Raw genomic sequence first — 23209 nt, 5'->3', positions numbered from 1 at the left:
TGTAATTTTAAGTTAAGAGGATTACAATCCCACCCTTACTCAGGTCACCTCCCCGATCCAATGTAAAGGGAATTTTCCTAGGGTGTGGCCTGTACCACCTTTTATCTCTTAAGAGATAAAAGGAAAGGGAAGCAAGCAGAGAGTTGGGGACCTCATACCACCAAGGAAGAAGCACCAGGAGCAGAGTATGTCCTTTAGACCTGGGTTCCCTGCTCTGAGAAGCTCCTAGTCCAGGGGAAGATTAACGAGCAGGACCTTTATCCAGAGCCAACAGAGAGAGAGACTTCCCCCGGAGCTGATGCCTGGAATTTGGACTTCTAGCTGTGAGAAAATAAATTTCTCTTTGTTAAAGTCATCCACTTGTGGTATTTCTGTTATAGCAGCACTAGATGACCAAGACAGAGCCTTAGAGAAATTAAGTGAGATATCGCTGCTCCTATAGCTAGTGAGTGGTAGAGCCAGGTTTTCCACTCAGGTTGACTTGAGAGGAGACTGCTTGGCTTCCTGTTCTCGACCACGGAGCAAGTTGGGTGAGTTGCTATTGATGTTAGCGGCTGTTGAGTTGGATCAGACTGATGGCAATCCCGTGTACAACAGAACAAAACGTTGCCCAGTCCTGTGCCATCTTCTTGACCTTTGGTATGCTCAAGTTCATTGTTGTGGCCACTGTGTATTTTGAGCGCCTTCCAACCTAGGGGGCTCATCTTCCTGCACTATATCATACAATATTCCATTGTGATCCACGGGGTTTTCGTTTGGTAATTTTCAGAAATAGATCACCAGGCCTTTCTTCTTGTCTGTTTTATTCTGGAAGCTCCGCTGAAACATGTCCACCATGAGTGACCCTGCTGGTATTTGAAATACTGGTGGTATAGCTTCCGGCATTACAGCAACACGCAGCAAGCCACCACAGTACGGCAACCTGGTGGACAGGTGGTGGAATTTAGGTATGCTTTGTGAGATGCTTAATGTTATTGTCAGTTTGGCTAGGCTATGATTCTCAGTGGTTTGGGAGACACTGGACAAGGTGCTCCTCCATAATGAAATATAATGTAATCACTTTCCATTTTGTGATCCAATATGAGTAGCCAGTCAGTTGAAAGGAGAGTTTCCTTGGGGATGTGGCCTGCCTCCAGAATATAAATAGATGTTCTGGCAAAGCTCGCTCTCTCTTGGCCCAGCACGCTTCTCATCACCTGACCTCCGGTTTCTGGGACGTAAGCCTGCAGAAGTCTTCAACCTACCATCTGACTCACAGAGTTTAGATTCACCAGACTCTGCAGCCCCATGAGCTAGCAGCCATCCCCAACCTGCTGGTGGACCAACGAATCTGTGTGAACCATTTCCTTGAAGTAAACCTCTCTCTCTGTATTTATGTGTTTCACCGGTTTTGTTCCTCCAGAGAACCCAGAGTAAGATATTTTGCAAATATGAAATAACAAAAGTAGGGACATAAGTGAAAACCTGTAACTGAAGATTCTGGTATCAGACGAGGAAGGAAGATAAAGACGTTGGAGAGTGAGGAAAAAGAGATAAAGGTGGGGACTTATAAAGGAAGGCCAGAAGTGAAAAGACTAGTGCGTTGCAGGCATCCTCTTGGCATAGAACAGGTCAGCTGCCTTGGCTAGAACGAAGGAGAGCTTCAAGCTCTGTTTGTCTGAGCAGCTCTGTAACAAGACCGAACCATCTTCAAAGGGGCAGTTGCAACCACAAGGGGTGATTCTGTGGGACCAGTCCTCTATTTTCTGTTCCCAGACTTCTCTGTGCTTTCTAGAGGGTTAGAAAGCTAAGCTCTGACAGCTGTTTTACCAATTATGACTGCTATGGAAAGCAGTTTCTGAAACCTCTCTAACGAGTTGATTTATATGGGTGGCCTCTAAGCCCTTTCTGAAAACTTAGGACCCCAAAGCTCTATGCCTTTTTGAAAAGCTAGATTGCTTGTATCCTTTTTTATTTAAAAAATTTTTTATTGTGCATTAGGTGACATTTCTTGTATGTCAGTTTAGAGTCGTGTTTAACGTCTTGAAAGTTAAACAAACAAACAAACAAAAAAACAAACCCATTTCTGTCAAGTTGATTCTGACTCCTAGCGACCCTGTAGGACAGAGTAGAACTGCCCCATAGTGTTTCCAAGGAGTGGCTGGTGGATTTGAACTGCCGACCTTTTGATTAGCAGCCAAGCTCTCAACCATTGCACCTTGAAAGGGTGGGGGATTGAATTAACAACATTTCCCAGTTCACAAGCCTCCTCCATCACGCTGGTTTGGTTAGCGTTGCTATAGTAACCTCTGGCCTGTTTTATGACATGCTGATGATCGCTGAATGAATGGCAATGGAGAAAATATCAGGTTACAAGGGCAGACGCCACTGTAAAACATCCTGTTTGATGAACACCCAGTTTCCCAGCAAAGAGTGTAATTTCCAGGCTTGGGAAGGAGGTTTGCAAATATTGACTGCAAACATCATCAAACAATTCTTTTCGAATTATGCTTTTGTCTTCCCAAGGAGTTGCTTCAATTCACTATTCATCACAACTATTATTCCAAACTGTAAATGTTGGAAAAAAAAAATACAATCTGTAACATTATTCTTTTGTGTTTAGATGGAAAAATAGACATTGTGGCTGAAAAGCACCGCCTTTATTTTCCATCTGCCTTTTTGCATAGCGGTCTTTAGAACACAGCTCTAACTAAGCAACTAAACCAGCACCAGTGGGTCTAGCTGCTAGTCGAATGCTCAGAATTTCCAGGGAGGTGGGGGATAGGAGGGTCCCTCAGTGGCTACTAACCTAAAAGTTGATGGTTTGAACCCATCTAGTAGCAAGAAAGCCTGGTGATCTGCTTTCCCTAACGTTTTCAGCCAAGAAAACTCTATGAAGCAGTTCCGCCCTGTTACATACAGAGTTGCCTTGAGTCGACGGAATCAACCGCACAGCGACAGATTTGTTTTTTGTGGGGGAGGCGATAGGAAAAGTAAAGTGAGGTCTGGGGTCCCGAGCTGACACAGTTGTCTCCATACGATTCTAATTGCCACAACTCATATTAGGATCAAAGAAAAAAAGATGTAGCACTTCTTCTAAAATTAAATTGATTTAGAAAAATTAGAAGCATTCCACTTATGGCTGAACTCTCCAGTTCAGAAATAGAGCCATTCTTTTATCGTAAAAGATCACAAATGTTCTGTACTTGAAATATAAAACTTATGCCTTTATTATTTATTGATTTGTAAAGTGCAAACAGGAAAGAATTCTGATTGGATTTAATGCGAAAAGGATGACTTGCTTATCTGTTGTTTACATGACTCATACGTCAAAGGTTTTGATCTTGCAGGATGAGTAATTTAACACGTAAAAAACAATCTAGAACCATTGTGAAACCAGAGCGGTTGTTAATTGGGAGTTGAAGCACTGCCCGCTGATGGTACATTCAGGTCAAAAACAAATGATGAACCTTGAAACTGTGCGTTGACTATTTGATTCTACAACGATAAAGTACACGTTGTTTCGTAAATGCTACATAGATGGTTCACTATGCTTGCGTGTAAGCCAACTAGCTCTCAGCTTTGAGCTGCTCAGCTGCTTGTTGTTTTGTTAGCTGCTTTCGAGTTGGCCCTACTCATGGCGACCCCATGCACAAGAACACCAAACGCTGCCTGGTCCTGCACCATCACGGCGATCACTTACAAATGGGACCATTGTGAGCCATAGGATTTTCACCGGCTGATTTTCTGGAAGCTCCACTGAAACCTGTCTGGTATCATGCAACACACAGGCCTCAACTAACAGATGGGTGGTGGCTGCCCATGAAGTGCATTGGTCAGGAATCAAACCCAGGTCTCCTGCATGGAAGACAAGAATTGTACCACTGAACCACCGATGTCCTCATACTCAGCCCCTTAGGAATTCCTTTTATGCATTGGTAAAATAAGGATTGAGTATCAATAATTTTTCAACCTGATCTGCACTTTAAACTTAACTGGAAATTTTTTTTTTTTTTTTAAATGTGATGTCAGGCCCCATCCCAGAAAAATTAAATTAGAACCTCTGGGAGTGAGACCCAGAAATCTGTATTTTGTATAAGCTCTGCAGATGTTTCCAATTGCATCCAGGATTTAGAACTACTAAGTTATTGTTGTTGAGGGTTAGTGAAGAAGAGGAAGACCCTCCATGAGATGGAGTGACACAGTGGCTGCAACAATGGGCTCAAGCATAGCAAGGATTGTGAGGAAGGCACAGGACCAGGCAGCGTTTCATTCCGTTGTTCATAGGGTCACCGTGAACCGCCTCAACCCCACCTAAGAACAACAACCACATGTTATTGTTAGCTGTCGTCCAGCTGGTTACAACTCACGGCACCCCTGTGTATCACAGAATAAAGCACTGCCCAGTCCTGCACCATTTTTATGGTCATTGGCGTGTTTGACAAGATTCTGTTCTGAGTCAAAAGAATTTTCTTTGGCTAATTTTTAGAACTAGATCACCACATCTTTCTTCCTAGTCTTAGTCTGGAAGTTCTGCTGAAAGCTGTTCATCACAGATACCCCTGCTGGTGTTTGAGATATCAGTAGCATCACAAGAACACTCAAGCCAGCAAAGTATGACAAGCCGACAGAAAGATGGTGGAAAACTACTATGTTGTTGTTGTTGCTAGCGGCTGTCTAGTCAATTCTTACTCATAGCGAACCCATGTGACACAGTAGAACTGCCCCATAGGGTTTCCTAGCCTGTAATATTTACTGGAGCAGATCACTAGGTCTTTCTTCCACAAAGCAGCTGATGGGTTTGAACAAACCACCTTTTGGTTAGCAGCTGAGCACTTAAACACTATGCCACCAGGGCTCCTTGGAGAAATACTATGTTGCTGTTCTGTTGTTAGGTGCCATCAAGTCAGTTCTGACTCATAGAGACCTCATGTACAACAGAACCAAATGCTGCCTGGTCTTGGACCACCATCACAATCATTTGAGCCCATTGTTGCAGCCATTATGTCAATCCGTCTTGTTGAGGGTCTTCGTCTTTTTCATCGACCCTCTACTTTACCCAGCATGATACCCTTTTCCAGGGACTGGTCTCTCCTGATAACATGTCCAAAGTACATGAGATAAAGTCTCGCCGTTCTCCCTTCTAAGGAATATTCTGCCTGTACTACTTTCAAGACATATTTCCTTGTTCTTCTGGCAGTCAATGATGTATTCAATACTTTTCTCTAACACCATAATTCAAATACATCAACTCTTTTTCAGTCTTCCTTATTCATTGTCCAGCTTTTACACACATATGAGGTGACTGAAAATACCATGACTTAAGTCAGGAGCACCTTAGTCTTCAAGGTGACATCTTTGTTTTTTTTAACACTTTAAAGAAATCTTTTGCAGCAGGTTTGCCCAAGGCAACACATCGTTTGATTTATTCTCTGGGCCGTGATTGTGGATTCAAGTAAAATGAAATCCTTAACAATTTCAGTATTTTCTCCATCTATCATAATATTGCTTATTACTCCATTCGTAAGGATTTTTGTTTTCTTTATGTTGAGGTGTAATCCATACTGAAGGCTGTAGTCTTTAATTTTCATCAGTAAGTGCTTCAAGTCCTCTTTACTTTCAGCAAGCAGTGTTGTGTCTTCTGCATATTCCAGGTTATTAATGAGTCTTCCTCCAATCCTAATGCCATATTCTTCTTCATGTAGTTCAACTTCTCAGATTATTTGCCCAGCATACAGATTAATTAACTATGTTGAAAGGATACCACCCTGATGTACACCTTTCCTGATTTTAAACCACAAAGCACCTCCTTATTCTGTTGGAAAGACTGCCTCTTGGCCTATGCACAGGTTCCTCATGAGCACAGTTAAGTGTTCTGAAATTCCCATTCTTTGCAATACTATCCATAATTTGCTATGAGTCCAACAGTCGAATGCCTTTGCATGGTCTATAAAACATCTTTCTGACAGTCTCTGCTTTCAGCCAAGGTCCATCTGACATCAATGATATTCTTCATTCCATGTCCTTTTCTGAATCCAGCTTGAATCTCTAGCAGTAATTTATAGATGTACTGAAGCAACCATTTTTGGATTATCTTCAGTAAAATTTTACTTACGTGTGATATTGATATTGTTCGATAATTTCCACATTCCATTGCATCACCTCCCTTTGGAATGGGATCTCCTTCAGTCTGTTGGTCTGGTTACTGTCTTCCAAATGTCTTGGTCGATGAGTGAGAGTTACCAGTGTTACATCTGTCTGCTGAAACATCTCAATTGTTATTCTGTCAATTTCTGGAGGCTTGTTTTTCTCCAGTCCCTTCAAGACAGCTTGGACTTCTTCCTTCTGTACCATCAGTTCTTGATCATATGCTATCTGCCGAAATGGTTAAACATCAACCAATTCTTTTTGGAACAGTGACTATGTGTACTTCTTCCATCTTCTTTGGACACTTGCAATGTCTTTCAACTTTTTGCCCATAGAATCCTTCAATATTGCAACTCAAGGCTTGAATTTTTTCTTTCAGTTCTTTCAGCTTGAGAAATGCCGAGAGTGTTCTTCCCTTTCAGTTTTCTAACTCTAGGTCTTTGGACATTTCACTATAATAATTTACTTTGTCTTTTGAGCAGCTCTTTGAAATCTTCTGTTCAGCTCTTTTACTTCATCATCATCCTTTTGCTTTAGCTATTCGACGTTTAAGAGCAAGTTTCAGAGTCTCTTGTGACATCCATTTTGGTCTTTTCTTTCTTTCCCGTCTTTTCAGTGACCTTTTTCTTTCTTCATGTATGATGTCCTGGGTGTTGTCCCATAACTTGTCTGTTCTCCAGTCATTAATGTTCAATGTGTCATATCTATTCTTGAGATGGCCTGTAAATTTAAGTGGGATGTACTCAAGGTTGTAGTTCGGGTCCCATGAGTTTTTTTTTTCCTTCAGCTTCGACTTGAATTTCATATTAGCAATTGATGGTCTATTCCACAGTTGGCCCCTGGTCTTGTTCTGACTGATGATATTAAGCTTCTCCATCATCTCTTTCCACAGATATGGTGGATTCAATTCCTATATAGTCCATCTGGAGAGGTCCACATGTGTAGTCACTGATTATGCTATTGGAAAAAGGTATTTGCAACAAAGAAGTTGTTGATCTTGCAAAATTTTATCATTTAATCTCTGGCATGGTTTCTACCACCAAGGCCAAGTTTTCCAACTACTGATCCTTCTTCTTTGTTTCCAGCTTTCACATTCCAATCACCATTAATTATCAATGCATTTTGATAGCATGCCTGATCGAATTGAGACTGCAGAAGTTGGTAAAAATACTGAATTTCCTCATTTTTGACATTAGAGGTTGGTGTGTAAATTTTAATAATAGTGGTATTAACTGGTCTTCCTTGTATCTTCCTTGTAGGCATATGGATATTATCCTATCACTGACAGTGTTGTACTTCAGGATAGATTTTGAAATGTTCTTTTTGGCAATGAATATGATGCTGGTCCTCTTCAATTTGTCATCTCTGCCATAGCGGACCATATGATTGTTTGATTCAATATGGCTAATACCAGTCAATTTCAGCTCACTAATACCTAGGATAGTGATCTTCAAGTGTTTCATTTCATTTTTGACAACTTCTAATTTTCCTAGATTCATACTTTGTACATTCCAGGTTCGGATTATTAATAGATGTTTGCAGCTGTTTCTTCTCATTTTGAGTCATGCCACATCAGGAAAGGCAAGTCTCGAAAGCTTGACTCCATCCACATCATTAAGGTCAACTCTACTTTGAGGAGGCAGCTCTTCCCCAGTCATCTTTTGAGTGCCTTCCAACCTGGGGGCTCATCTTCAGGCACTATATCAGACAATGTTCTGTTGCTATTCATAAGGTTTTCACTGGCCAATTTTTTTCAGAAGTAGACTGCCAGGTCCTTCTTCTTAGTCTGTCTTAGTCTGGAAGCTCCGCTGAAACCTGTCCTCCACGGGTGACCCTGCTGGCATTTTTAATACTGGTGACATAGCTTCCATCATTACAGCAACATGAAAGCTATCACAGTACTACAAACAGACAGAGGAAAACTACCATACTAATCCTAAAATAATGCCTTCTAGAGCAGGGGATCTCAAACTTGAGCAGGCATCAGAGTGCTTGTTAAACCCCAGATTGCTATGCCCCACCACTCAGAATTTCTGAGAATTTGCATTTCTAACAACTTCCCCAATAATACTGATGCTGCTGTTTAGTGATCAAACTTTGACTGCCCTAGAATGTTTACACAAAAATGTACGTTAATATATAATGCAAAACAATTTTACAACTTAACATTAGATAAAATGTACTTTGCATTAATTTTATGCTGATGGAGGGGGAGTGATTTGGAAAAGGATAATGTGAATGGTTTCAAAACTTGAAAAATGTCCCCAAACTGTGTATGTAGAAATTGTCGAGATGACATATGTCTTATTATATATGTTTTCACTACAATTTTTTAAAAATAATTTTTATTGTGCTTTAAGTGAGTTTACAAATCAAGTCAGTCTCTCACATATAAACTTATATACACCTTACTACATACTCCCACTTACTCTCCCCTTAATGAGTCAGCCTACTCCCTCCTTCAGTCTCTCCTTTCTTGACTGTTTTGCCAGTTTCTAACCCCCTCTACCCTCTCATCTCCCCTCCAGACAGGAGACACTAATATAGTCTCAAGTGTCCACCTGATGCAGGTAGCTCACTCCACATCAGCATCTCTCTCCAACACATTGTCCAGTCCAATCCATGTCTGATGAGTTGCCTTTGGGAATGGTTCCTGTTCTGGGCCAACAGAAGGTTTGGGGACCGTGACCACCAGGATTCTTCTAGTCTTAGTCAGACCATTAAGTCAGGTCTTTTTCTGAGAATTTGGGGTCTGCATCCCACTGTTCTCCTGCTCCCTCAGGGGTTCTCTGTTGTGTTCCCTGCCAGGCCGGTCATCGGTTGTGGCCGGGCACCATCTAGTTCTTCTGGTCTCAGGATGATGTAGTCTCTAGTTCATGTGGCCCTTTCTGTCTCTTGGGTTCATAATTACCTTGTGACCTTGGTGTTCTTCATTCTCTTCATTCTCCTTTGATCCGGGTGGGTTCAGATTCATTGATGCATCTTAGATGGCCACCTGTTAGCATTTAAGACCCCAGACTCCACACTTCAAAGTGGGATGGAGAATATTTTCTTAGTAGAATTTATTTTGCCAATTGACTTAGATGTCCCCTGAAGCCATACTCCCCAAATCCCCGTCCTTGCTCTGCTGACCTTTGAAGCATTCAGTTTATTCAGGAAACATCTTTGCTTTTTCATTACAATTTTTTTAAAAGGATATTTTAGTGTTATAATTTTCACTTCCCAATGAATTTCCAGTATAGAATCTCCAAATCAAATTATTGCATTCCTGTAACTGGTGATTGGTGGTACAGCCTAGCAGATCATACAGTGTTGGAGCAATCTCCTGGGTGTATATTCTCTGTGGGTTTGGCAAGCAGTTGTTAAATTTTCCTGTTCTGCCTTCAATTTCTCATCAGCTCTGGTACATGCCCAGTGAGTGACAGTATTATTCTATTCCATACTTGCAGTAGTAAGATCCACAATAAGGTGACTCAGGTGTTCTATGTAATGCCACGGTTAGCACTGCTTTGTTACTATGAAATGTCTAATGGATCCAAGACACTGAGTTCATTTTTTTCCCCCAGTTCTGCTCAGCTAGCGCTGCCTCTGGAAAGGAGTTAACCACAATAACTCTAGTTACATCAAATACGTTTGCACAGCCTATGGGTCTTCTATGTGAAGCCCCATGACCTGTCCATACATGGAGGTTTTGAGTTGTTATTCTAATAGTCTTAACCAGCAGAGGCATTTGGTTTTATTGCCATGGTTTCTGTTCTTGTTCCTAGTTCACCCATCAGCCTAGAGCATTGGCTGTATGTCCCCTAAGGCAAAGGTAAACACTATTAAAAAAAAAAAAAAAAAAGAGGTGATGCTGCCTTCAATTATAAGATTCGCTCCTGGGTATCTGGAAGCATCACATTTCCTGGCCCTTGTCTTGGAGTATGGAGCCCTGGTGGTGTGGTGGGTAAGCTCTCAGCTGCTAACTGAAAGGTTGGTGGTTTGAATCCACCAGCTGCTCTGTGGGAAAAAGATGTGGCAGTCTGCTTCCATAAAGATTTACAGCTTTGGAAACCCTATGGGACAGTTCTTCTACCACGTCCTATAGGGTCATTATGAGTTGGAATTGACTCAACAGCAAAGGCTGGTCTTGAAGTAGGGCCACGTGACCAGCTCTGTTCAATGAGCTGGGGGCCAGGTATCACTGTTAGGCTGAGCATTCCACTGCTGTTGTGAGACCCGCCAGAATGTATCCATCCTTCTGCTACATCAAAAACAACAGCCCAGTCCGACAGAGAATGGAGAAGCTCCAAGAGTATGGCCCCTGGACACCCTTTTAGCTCAGTACTGAAGTCCTGAAGTTCACCCTTTGGCCAAAGATTAGACAGGCCCATAAAACAAAACAAGACTAAAGGGGCACACCGGCCCAGGAGCAAGGACGAGAAGGCAGGAGATGGGAGGAAAGCTGGTAACAGGGAACACAAGGTGAAGGGGAGAGTGTTGACAGGTAGTGGGGTTGGCAACCAATGTCACAAAACAATATGTGTATTGTTTAACGGGAGGCTAGTTTTCTCTGGAAACCTTCATCTAAAGTGCAATAAAACAAACAAACAATGGTCCAACTCTGCTAGCCTTGGTCGTGGAAGGAGGAACATGCAAATATGAGAGGAGAATCCCCAGATAATCTCCGATGGACATGTATGTAACAGAATGAGAACTAAACCCTTGTTGGTTCCAAGCCTCGGAGACATTCAGGTCTTTTGTTACAGCTTCATAACTGAGCCTATCCTGCCTGATGTATCTTCTGCAGTGGTCGTATTCTCTTTGAGTATGTTTGGGCAAAATATTGACTATTTCAATCCTGAAAAACTGGTGCATTATTTTTTCGTCTCTCTGCTTTCATCTCTTCTTTTGACTCCTGTCTTCTTTGATTAGGACTTTGATATTTGCTACTCTGAAAAGCTGAATATTGCGCAGAGTTATTTAACTTCGAGAGTATTTCATGTGGACAAGAGAGCGTACAGCTCAAGTACTGGTTTCTCAGTTTTCACAGTTAATTTTTCTCCGGGAAAGTGTCACATGATAACAAATACAGAAAAGATGTTAAGAAGGTGGGTGCCCTGCAAGAATCTCTGGATTATCAGATTCCCAGCCGGCCCATGTTCCTGATTCGGTGTATTTCACGCTTTCTGGTTTGTACTGAAAAAAAAAAAAAAAAACTGTCTCATGGTTGCAAATATTCACCTGGTGCTTGTTCTCTTGTGCTTCTCTCTATAAGGATGCTTCTCTTACTGCAGGTGCTTGTCTGAGGAGGAACTCATTTGGGAGGAATATGAATGTTATTTGGAGGCTAAATGGAGGATAAGACTTGTATATTTTATATTCAGTTCATCCAAACTTACTGGCATAATAAGAGCTAACACTGACTGAACGTTTCTTACGTGAGAGGCATTGAATTAAAATTGTCCCATGAGTCACTGAAATTTCACAAAGTATTATGAGACAGAAGTAAGAATCAATCCTCATTTTACAGCTGAGGAACTTGAGGCTCAGATAATGCAACTATAAAATCTGATTTTTACAAGAGGTTATGTAAGTGCCAAAATTGGCCCTAGGTGTAGGAATGCAATGTTTTTATAGGAATGTGTTGTAATGCAATAACATGGGGTGAGTTTGAAATCCAGGTCTGTCTGAACTCAGCCAGTTACTTTTCCAAGTACCTCCATGGTAACCTTAATTTTTGCACTTTATAGATGTGGGAAGGAGCCTTGGTGTGCAAAGGTTAAGCAATCAGTTGCTAATTGAAAGGTCTGCAGTTCAAACCCACCAGTCACCCTATGGGAGAAAAGACCTGGTGATCTGCTGGTATCATAAGTGCAGCCTATGGCACCCTATGGGGCAGTTCTACTCTGTCCTGTGGGGCCGTTAGGAATTGAAAGTGAAAGATCAGCAGTTTGAATCCGCCAGACGCTCCTTGGAAACTCTATGGGACAGTTCTACTCTGCCCTATAAGGTCACTGTGAGACGGAATCGACTCTACGGCAGCGGGTGCAACAGCACACACATAGATGTAGGAGGGAGCGTTCCATCTGGAAAACCTTCCTGGTCCTTGACTAGCATTTGGGAGAAGTTCCTGGAGTTGTCTGTTAGCATCACTTCTCTCCGCTCTCCATAACCAGGGGATTTAATCACAGGTAACTGCAAGGGTGGACGTGACTGGGTGAGGAGAAGAAAATTTGTCTAATTGCTTTTATATGAAAAATGGTTAATTTTAGACAAGGGGTAGAGGAAAGTGCTCTTTTTACCAACTGCTCCAAGACAAAAACAGAGCAGGCTCCTTTCAATCATACACATGTTGAACCAAAACCGTAAACTATCTTACAAAATCTCTGAATTTGAAAGTGCACTCAAACAGCTAGTGTTCAAGCCGCATTTTTATTTATTTTCTTTCACCAAGAGTCCTGGGTTATAAAGTGTTCCCTGTAATTTATGAGTAAATAGAGAATTCTTAATAAACTCTAAAATCGGATTTCTGCAAGAGGTTATGTAAGTGCCAAACATGGCCCTGGGTAGAGGAATGTAATTTTTTTCCCCCAAAGACTGAAATAAATTTAGAGTCACCCAAAGAAGTTATCAGAAATAATAGCCTGTGCGGCTTCTTGCTGGTGACCAGCAGGGGCATGTTACTTCCTCTAAAGTTGTTCTGCCTCGTTCACTGCAGGTATTGGTAACGGGCGCTGTATTTTGTTTAGAGGTTTTCCCTTTGTTCCAAAATGTATACTCAAATCACTTGTTAAATACATATGATCAACTTTCGTTACTGTTGAGTATAGGCATCTTCTTCTCCTTTTATCCCATGACAGTGTCTACAAAGTTGAAGGGCAGGGGGTCACGTCCTAGGCTTAATTCAAGGATAAAGAGAACCTGTAAACTTGCTGTGCTAACAATGGAGGTGTGAGAGTCTCCTATCTGTGGCTAGTGGAAACTCCTTCTCTTTTCTTCCTCCATGAAGGTGACTAAACAACGAGAGCCATAATTCAAAATTTCTGAGCTTGGGGTCTTATGTTCACAATAATGGGGCCACATGGTGTATAAGGTACTTAAGGGGCAATTCTTGAAAGAATGTCTCTAGGAAGACTTAAAAAAAAAAAAAAAACCCACTGCTGCCAAACAGATTCAGATTGATGGTGACCCCACATGTTACAGTGTAGAACTGAGCTCCACGGGGTTTTCCTGGCTGTATTCTTTATGGTGCCACAGCATGGATTTGAGTTAGCAGCGAACTGGTTGTGCCACACAGAGACCTTATCCATTCCAGTGCAGGCAGACAAGGAATTACAATAGAACTGAATATAACACAGAATATAATAGAAGACATAAAATACTGATATGTAAGGTATTTCATTTTATATGGCTAAGAGTCGCTCATTGTAAACCCTATGAGGCAGTTCTATCCTGTCCTGTAGGGCTGCTATGAATACCTTGCATATCAGTATTTTATATTTTATATTCTACTATATTCTGTGTTATATTCGGTTCTGTTGCATTTTGTGCAGAAATAATCTTTAGCAATGCTACATGTATGTAGATAAAATAAAGGTGTTTCAAAACCCAGTTCAATAACCCCTCTTCTTTCAAAAGGGCTGTTCTTTGATTCAGCACTCATTAAACACTTCTCATAAATCTGGTCATATTTAGAGTCCGTTAAGTGCTTGACTATCTACTAAATTTTATTATTCTCTAATTACTTCTTACCATAAATCTTCTCACCCAGGTTAGAAGTTCTTCCAGAGAAGTATGATAATGTCATATTTTTCTTGTATCCTCCACCGCTGGGTCCCCACAGAACAAAGGGGATTTCTCTCTTTCCGAGGCCAGTCAGGGTGCTGACAGGTTGAAAATCTGCCAAAGATTTCATGGTCATCATTAAAGTGCATAATTCAGCATATCAAACTACCAAAGCCCTACTTATTGTTTTCTGCTAATAACAAGTGAATTTTTAAAAATGTTACCAAGAGGTAACTGTATTGGTTATTTTTGTTCATCATTTTACCCAGGAGTTTGCCCAACCTTCGCTTAACTGTGTGCAATTCCAACAGTCCAAGGGTATGGTGCTAATAATAGAGTTTAGTCTGAAGCTATCAGATAGGACAATTGAGAAAATCAGAGCAACAGCTTGGTTATTTTACTTGTCCTTTACAAACATCTTAATTTAACTCAATCTTCTCTCTCAACAATTGAAAATATTGAAACCCTGAGAGGCTGAGTGACTTATTCAGATACCTTCTCCTCCAAGGGCCTCCTTGGACAGAACTAAAGTAGATTGCTACACGTGGAAGCTCTTACTGTCTTCATCACCCTCCCCAGAGTCACTTCCCATGTGGTACAATTGATTAGTGTATTTCATTTTATATGGTTAAGAACTCAGCTGCTAACCAAAAGGTCTGCAGTTCGAATCCACCAGTTGCTCTTTGGAAACCCTGTGAGGCAGTTCTATTCTGTCCTATAGGGCTGCTATGAATTGGAGTCAACTTGACAACAATTTTTTTTCCTTAGGTGTATATTCAAAATACTCAAGATAAATGTTACACACACACACACACACACACACACACACACAATACTTTGTGCTCCAACAATGCTGGATCATTTTAGTTCTGAAAAAATACAGTGTTGCTTCAGGGTTCTAGTATCCTAATTCTCAACCTTGACCACACAGAGGAATCACCAGAGAACTTTAAAAAATAACCAGTGTCCGAGAAAATCAAATCCCAATTTTTGCGGGTGGTATCCAGGATGTGTATTTTTTAGGCCCAGGTGATTCTAACATGCCATCAGGGTTGAAGCCATTGTTAGGGACAAGCACGTGCCTTGCTTTCTCCCTGACATTCCCACCCTCCCTAATTTTTGCCTTCCAGGAGAGCCCTTATTTACCTTTCAAATCCATCACAGGGCTCATCTTTGCAGTAAAATCTCTGCTTCTCCCACCTTGCTCTGCTCATGAATGGAGTCATACTTTCCTCTGTGTCTTGAGCAGAAGGAGGCAACATAGCGTTCAGGTGCAGAGACTGCCACCTCCAAACCAAAATGACATCTGTGGAGCAACAATGGGCTCAAACATAGTGTCTTAGTCATCTAGTGCTGCTGTAAGGAATACCGCGAGTGGATGGCTTTAACAAAGAAAAATTTATTCTGTCACAGTTTAAGAGGCTAGAAGTCCGAATTCAGGGTGCCAGCCCCAGGAAAAGGCTTTCTTTCTCTGTCGGCATTGGAGAAAGGTCCTTGTCATCAATCTTCCCCAGTCAAGGAGCTTCTCAGCACAGGGACCACAGGTCCAAAGGACGCGCTCCGCTCTGGCTCTTTTTTCTTGGTGGTATGAGGTCCCCCTTTCTCTCTGCTCGTTTCTGTCTTTTACATCTAAAAAAAGGTGGACTTAAGACACAACCTCGTCTTGTAGATTGAGTCCTGCCTCATTAACATCATAGAGGTAGGATTTACAACACATAGGAAATTCACATCAGATGACAAAATAGTGGACAATCGTACAATACCGGGAATCATGGCCTAGCCAAGCTGACACACATTTTTTGGGGGGACACAATCCAATCCATAACGCATAGCGGTGATTGTGAAGATGGCACAGGACTGGGTGTTGTTTCGTTCTGTGGCACATGGGGTCACTGTGAGTCGGAACCAGCTCAATGGTGCCTAACAACAACAAATGGAGCACTTGCCGTGTGATAGTTGCTATACCTGTGAGGCATTTTTTTTTTTTTTTTATTTCAGAGTCCCCTGTGGAATCAGGCTGAAGCCACCCTCAGTGGGACTTTGTGAATCACACCCTTGCTTGCCTTCTTACCCATCCTTGTCTTGCTTTTCTCACTACCTTACGCATCTCCTATGGGACCATAACCTTAGTAAACCATTTGCATCCACATCCTTGACTAGGACTGTGCTCCATCGAGGGCTGATTTTTCATAGGTAGACTGCCAGGTCTTTCTTCCAAGGCACCTCTGGGTGGACTCCTACCCCCAACCTTTCTGTTAGCAACCGAGCATATTAACTGTTTGGACTTGGAGCCTCCATCCATTCATAATAAAAGCTACTTATTTCTGCAGTGTGCTGGAGCCAGCATTTACCAGCTCACAGGAGGTGATTGTGAATGTCTTCTCTCAACTCCTCATTCAGTGACATCAAGTTGGTATCCTGAAACTAGCCACGGAGGAACTAGTTATACCACAGGTATTGGCAACTGCTGTAAATCAGAGCTTCTTTGGGAGCCATTTATAAATATTTACTAGCACACCACACGTTATTACTGTGGAGTTATGACTAATGAATAAGTGAATAAAGCTCACTCAAACTTGGTCCCCCCTAATTTTTCTTACTCACACTTTTCTCTACAATAATTTTTCTATACCAGTTTCCTCAGTTGCTTCTTTATCTCCTTTATCTCAAGCGTGTCTATCTCATTTTCCTCATATTTTGCTAGTTCCCTCCATCTTCTCCATACCCATTAACTTTTCTGGGCTCCAGTTTCTAATTTTCGGTCATCCATACTGCTCCTCAGAAAATAACAAATGATATTTATTTAGAATCACAGGACATGTAGAGCTTCCTTATGCTTTGAGGGCACTTAATAGGCACCTCAAATTTACCAAGTCCAAAAGAGAACCACTGCCCTCCAACACACACGTGTCAGAGCATGTGTGTGTATGCACATGGGCACACACACACACACACATATCTTTCTCTTCCTCTTTCTCAGTCTTTCTCATCTCAGTAAAAGGCAAGCCCATCCTTCCAGCTACTCTGGACAAATATCTTGGAGTCATTCTTGATCTCTCCTTTTTTTCGCAGTCCACAGGAAATCCATTTGGCCCTGCCTCCAAAATCTTTCCAGGACCTGGCCTCATCATCTCCACTGTGACCATCCTGGTCTAAGCTATGGTCATTTCTCATAGAGATCACCACAGTGACCTCCTAACTGGCCTCGCAGCTTCCTCTCTTCCCACCCACAGTACATTCTTAACACAGTGGTCCCTTGGAAATACCTCAACACATGTGTCATTCCTTTGCTCAGAATCCCCCAGTGGATCCCCATTTCTTTCTGAGTAAAAGCCAGCATTCCTACAGATGCCCACAAAACTTTCCACAACTGGCCCCTGATTCTTCTCTGGTACCATCTGTCACTCTTCCCAACTCCATGCCTCACTGACTTCCTTGATGTTCTTCAAACCAGCAGCATGCTCCCTCCCTTCAGCTTTTTCACTTGCTTCTCTGTGTGGAATTTTTCCCAAATATCACCATTTCAGGAGACTTTCTATGCTTGTTAGAGTTGTAATTCCTTTTCTCTCATAACTTTCATCCTCCCTGTTTCACTTTTCTCCCTGGCATTTGTACCATCTGACAAACCATATAAAAGCTACCTTCACTTTTCAGTGCTACTCGATTCCTGAGGGGGGTACTGAGTTTGAATAGAAAGAGATAATGCCTTATCTGAATTTTTTTTTGATGTCAGAATTTCAGGTAGCAAGAAACAAGAATTCGGATAACAAGAGGTCTATGCAAACATTTGCTTCCATATGTTCTGTTCTCCAGAATGGACACCCAAGAGTTCCTGTAGCGTATTTATTTTGCTTATTTCTCTCCCCAAATATGGACATAGATTCAGGAATTTTGCCTCTTTTGCTCACTGCAATATCCTCTAGTATACTTTCCTCTGGAATAGGGGTTGGCACAAATTAGACATTTGGTAGATAATTTGTTGAATGAATGAATGAGACAAAGTAAGAGAATATCTTACTTTGGGGTTCTCTAAAGGAGCAAAACCAGTGAAGTTTATACATAAATATGTAGAGAGATTTACTGCAAGGAAGTGGCTCACACAATTGTGGCGGGTGACAAGTCCCAAATCCTTCGGTCGGGCAGAGGCTGAAGACCTCTGCTGGCTCCCAGTGTTGCAGGGGCTGAGGAACCCAAAATCTGCAGGTCAGGCAGTAGGCTAGAGGCTTCTGCTGGCTTACATCTCAAACATCAGATGGGTGAAGGATCAAGAGAGAGCAAGCTCTGCCAGAATATCCATTTATATATGAGAGGCAGGCCACACCCCCAAGGAAACTCCCCTTTCAACTGATTGGCTGCTCACCTCAGATTACAAAATGGAAGATGATTACATAGCATCTGCCAAATCACTGAGCGTCGTGGCCTAGTCAAGTTGACAGATAACATTAACCTTCACAAGAGACATAAAACAGGATGAGGAGAAAGGGGGAGTGCAGTTGGCGTAAATAATTTTTTATATCTACTCCAACTCTAAAATACTGGGATTCAATGATTCTAGCTATGTTATTTCCCAAAACAAATAGCAATTACGTCGTTTACTTTGTATGGCCCTAAGGTCAGGTCGAAGAGCCCTGGTAGCTCAACAGTTAAGTGCTCAGCTAATTCCTGGAAGGCTGGTGGCTCAGACTCACCCAGCTGTTCTGTGGAAGAAAGGCCTTGTGATCTACTTCTGAACCAAGAATTTTGTTCCTTGAATATGAAATTCAGAAAGAATAATTTTAGCCCAATGCATTTTTTTCATATGAAAAACTACTATGGATTATAGATGTTCCAAAATGTTTTTTTGCTTAAATATGTATGATTTAGTTAATCACATCTTTATTATTGGGAGATCGACCCTTTAATATTATACATGATTTCTGGACATGACTTAGTAGGTTGTCAAAAGCTAAAATCAGTAGTGATACATTTGGAAAACTGTATAACTATCATAAGCTGTTATATTTTATGGTTTTTTTCTTTTTCTTTCAACATATTCTTACTTAGGTCATAATGCTCTTCTTATTTTCTCATATTTAAGTTTTTTGTTTTTTTTCTCTTTGATAATATTGATAACTCCATATTTTACATTTCACTGGAAGTGTTATTAAAGTCATTTATTTTTAATAATAAAGTAGATAGGATATTTATAGCAGTCTCATTTTGAAAACACTGCAAACACATATAACAAATATAATAGACCATAACTAGAATTCTGATTCACAGAAAATCTGTCTTTAACACAGCAGAATTACCAATTTACCAACACAGCTGATGAGACAGGCTATGGCCATAAGCAATTTTTAATGGCAAAAAATTTTAAAAAATTAAGAAAACTATTGTAATTTCATAAATAATTGATTATGATTTATTGTGAAAATAATTACCTTTAAGCAATTATCATGCTTAACAAGGAATTGCTCCAGGATTATTGCTTAATTGTTATTAAACAATCAAGTACATATGGCATATGAAATTCATTGTTTATTATTATTTTTACAAGCACAGATGGCTTAGTGCAATCAAGAAGACGAATGGAGAGTAATTTTTTTTTAATGTGATTACCATGTGAATATGTCAATGATTTTTTTGTTGTTTTGCTAAAGTAATACTATTATTTTAATTAAGATGCTAAGGACAGTCATTTTTCCCACCTAACTAGACCAAAAGGGAAAGGAAAAAGATACATTCCATATATTTTTAAAGCTTTATTATAAAAACATTTACATTTTATAAATATTAGTTATATTTTTTAGTTATATTAGTGCATATAACATCGCTTTTATGTAACTAAAAAATGCACTTTAAAGATCTTAGGACTCAATGACAAGTCAGTATATCATAAAACTCTGATGGTTTCATCTGATGCAGAATTAAAAAAAAAAAAAAACGCTAATGGTTTGAACCAAAATAGTGACAATGTCCATCTACGAATGTGTGCAGGCTTTTGCAAGAATGGTGATGGGAAAGAAAGAGGGTAACTGTGATAACTGCCTGTGTAGAAAATAATTCTGATTTCTGTGGGTCTTTATTAGACCACTATGACTATTCATGAAGGTAGCATATGACTCCACGCTACTTTTGTAAATACGGGACTTATAGAAACACAGTCGTAGGATGAATGGATGATTTCTCGTAGGAGATTTTCTGCACAACAGATAGTACTCTTTCAGAGTTTGGAAACCCACCTTGCATTTCCAGCGATACGGCGCAACATGAACTTTATTCAGATTGAAGCAAAAACAAATGTGAGTAGAATGTCAACCCAGCAGCTTTGCTGGCCTTGGACGCTCAGGAGAATCAACGTTTCCTAGAAAAACCAAGTCAAAGCAAATCTCTCGGTGAGGCCTGGGGGCCTCAGGAACTTGCCGAAAGCTTCAGTGCAGACCCTGGGTGTAAAGTGGCCTTGTGCGAAAACGCCAGTGCTTGGCAGACTTCTAGGTTGGTAGGAGGATTCATTGGACCACACATGGATAGCTGGCTAAAAGCCTAACTCGTAACTCTGGTCAGACTTACAATGCTTTTGGCCACAGATGGCTGCGAGATGATGGTACGTGGTTATTTCCAACACCAGCACCGTCAGATCAAACCAAGCCTTTCAGGACTCCTCAAGCTGAGCTTGGACAGATGCTGTGGATTCTCCTTGGGGAGGCATGTAACATCCACTCCAGTCACACCGGAGGACTGCTTTATTCCCATGTCCCAGCCACTGTTGGAGCCCAAAGCCTGATTTCCAGTTTGCAGCTGTGTTCTTGGAGCCCTGGTGGCACAGTGGTTAAGACTCAGCTGCTAACAAAAGGGTCAGCAGTTCAAATCCACCAGTCACTCTTTGGAAACCCTATGGAGCAGTTCTACTCTGTCCTACAGGGTCGCTATGAGTCAGAATCGACTGGACAGCAAAGGGTTTGGTTGTATTCTTATTTAGATTTTGGGACCTTTGTCTCCAAGATAGATACATGTACCGCCCCCCCCACCCCCTTACTAAACCAATGCCTGATCACCAACAACTTGAATCTCTTCTCTCTTAGAGGCAAATAACAAGTTATTTCCAGAAACAGGGAGAACTCTGGCTGTATGGTCCTCATGGACATGTCCAGCTTGTTGTCAACACTCCACCACTTAGTCCCCAGCACCCTTGAGCTATCCACTAGCCCACCACTAACCCAGTCTGCCAGAGGAAGGTGGCCAACAACCTCATCTGGATTAAAATCACCTGAGGATCTTTTAAAATATACTTACACCCAGTTCACGCACACACCTTCACATAATTCATGCGAAAATGGCTCCCATTCCATCTGACATTAACCCGTAAAGCTTATTCAGAAAGTCTCATTAAGTAAAAAAAACTTGTTCTATGTATTTTTAAACCTATAAATGTCTGTCAAAGAAATGATGACGATCTAACCAAAAAATCCACTGCCGTCGAGTCAATTCCGACTCATAGCGACCCTATAGGACAGAGTAGAACTGCCTGATAGAGTTTCCAAGGAGCGCCTGACGGATTCGAACTGCTGACCTCTGGTTAGCAGCTGTAGCACTTAACCACTATGCCATCAGGGTTACGTATATAAAACTTGTTATATGTATTTTTAAACCTATAAATGTCTGTCAAAGAAATGATGAAGATCTAGGCAGAATAAATCAGGTTCTTTTCTTCAATCAAGAAATCAGAAGAGAAAGTAGCCTGCTAATGACTTTTGGGTCATCTAGGCCATTCTGCCATGAGCAATTCATTCCAATTAAGTAACTTCATTATATTCCGAAGGAAAATTATGAATTGTTAATTTTAATAATGCAAAAAGGCCTACAAATAGACTGTTCTTCAGTGGTGAGAAGAATAAAAGATATTATCATTCATACATATTAGATCTCACCAGACTTTGATTATAAAGTGAAAGTGCATATTCTAAATATTCACAAGTGAAAGATTAGTCCAAAGAACTAATGAACCACAAATACCACAGCCTCCACCAGACTGAGGCCAGCACAACTAGGTGGTGCCCGGCTACCACCACTGACTGCTCTGACAGGGATCACAATAGAGTGTCTGGGACAGAGCTGGAGAAAAATGTAAAACAAAATTCTAACTCACACACACACACACACAAAAAAGATCAAACTTACCGATCTGACAGAGACGGGAGAAACCCCAAGAATATGGCCCCTGAATACCTTTATAGTTCAGTATTGAAGTTGCTTCTGATGTTCACTCTTCAGCAAAAGATTGCACAGGCCCATAAAACAAACACCAGCAACACTTAGGGCAACCGTGTATGTGAGACTAAGTAGGCACACCAATCCAGAGGCAAGGACGAGAAGGCATGAGGGGACAGAAAAGTTGGATGAATGGAAATGGGGTACCCAAGGCCAAGAAGGGGACAGTGTTGGCACATTGTGGGGTTGACAACCAATGCCAAAAATATGTGTATTAATTTTTTAATGAGAAACTAATTTGCTTTGTAAACTTTTACCTAAAGTACATTAAAATAGATATTGAAATTATTGTGGTATATGACATGTACAAAATACAGCACTTATTTGACAAATGATGGCTGTTATTGTTGTTGTTGTTAGCTGCCACCAATTAGCCCCTGACCCATGTGTAACGGGGTAGAACTTGGCTGTAATTTTTACTGAAGCGGTTCAACAGACCTTTCTTCCGTGGAGCTTCTGGGATTGTTGAAGCCAACAACATTTGGATTAGTGCCCAACTGCAAATCACTTGCACTGCCCAAGCTCTTTGGTAGTTATTGCTCACCTCAAAACCTTTCGCAGATATTTTTGCAAGGTTTTGAGAACTCGATGTTTTCCAGAAAGAGTCCTTCATGTTCTTCGGCTCCAGGCTCCTCCTCTGGTCACCCTGCTGCTGTTTCCACGGCTGATGATTCTGTGAATTGGCTGCTGCGCTGTGCTGTGCATGGCTGCATGACCTGGTGACCAGTGTTGTCCCACCTGACCTCCACAAAAGTATACTGCCCTTGGTGACAGATGTGTGTCTTTATTGCTGTATTGCTTTGAAGAAATGCATTCATAACTCAGATGCCTGGAAGCCCCAACATCTGTTGTCTTGGGTGCTGGTTGTCCTGGAGTTGCCTTTAGTGGCTCAAGCTAGCGCCCGTAACAGCAGCAAAAGCTGAGGCCTGGATTTATTACTCAGTCACAAGGTCAGGGCAAATGCTCATTTTTGGACCATTCCAAGCTGCTACATGGTATAGGCTCTGAACTCAAATCTTAAGCCCCAAAGTGAAGAGGAATCCATCCTTCTCTAATCCAAAATCCT

The sequence above is a fragment of the Elephas maximus genome, chromosome 23 (assembly GCF_024166365.1).
Source record: "Elephas maximus indicus isolate mEleMax1 chromosome 23, mEleMax1 primary haplotype, whole genome shotgun sequence".
NCBI lineage: Eukaryota > Metazoa > Chordata > Mammalia > Proboscidea > Elephantidae > Elephas > Elephas maximus.
This window is presented reverse-complemented; position numbering follows the sequence as displayed.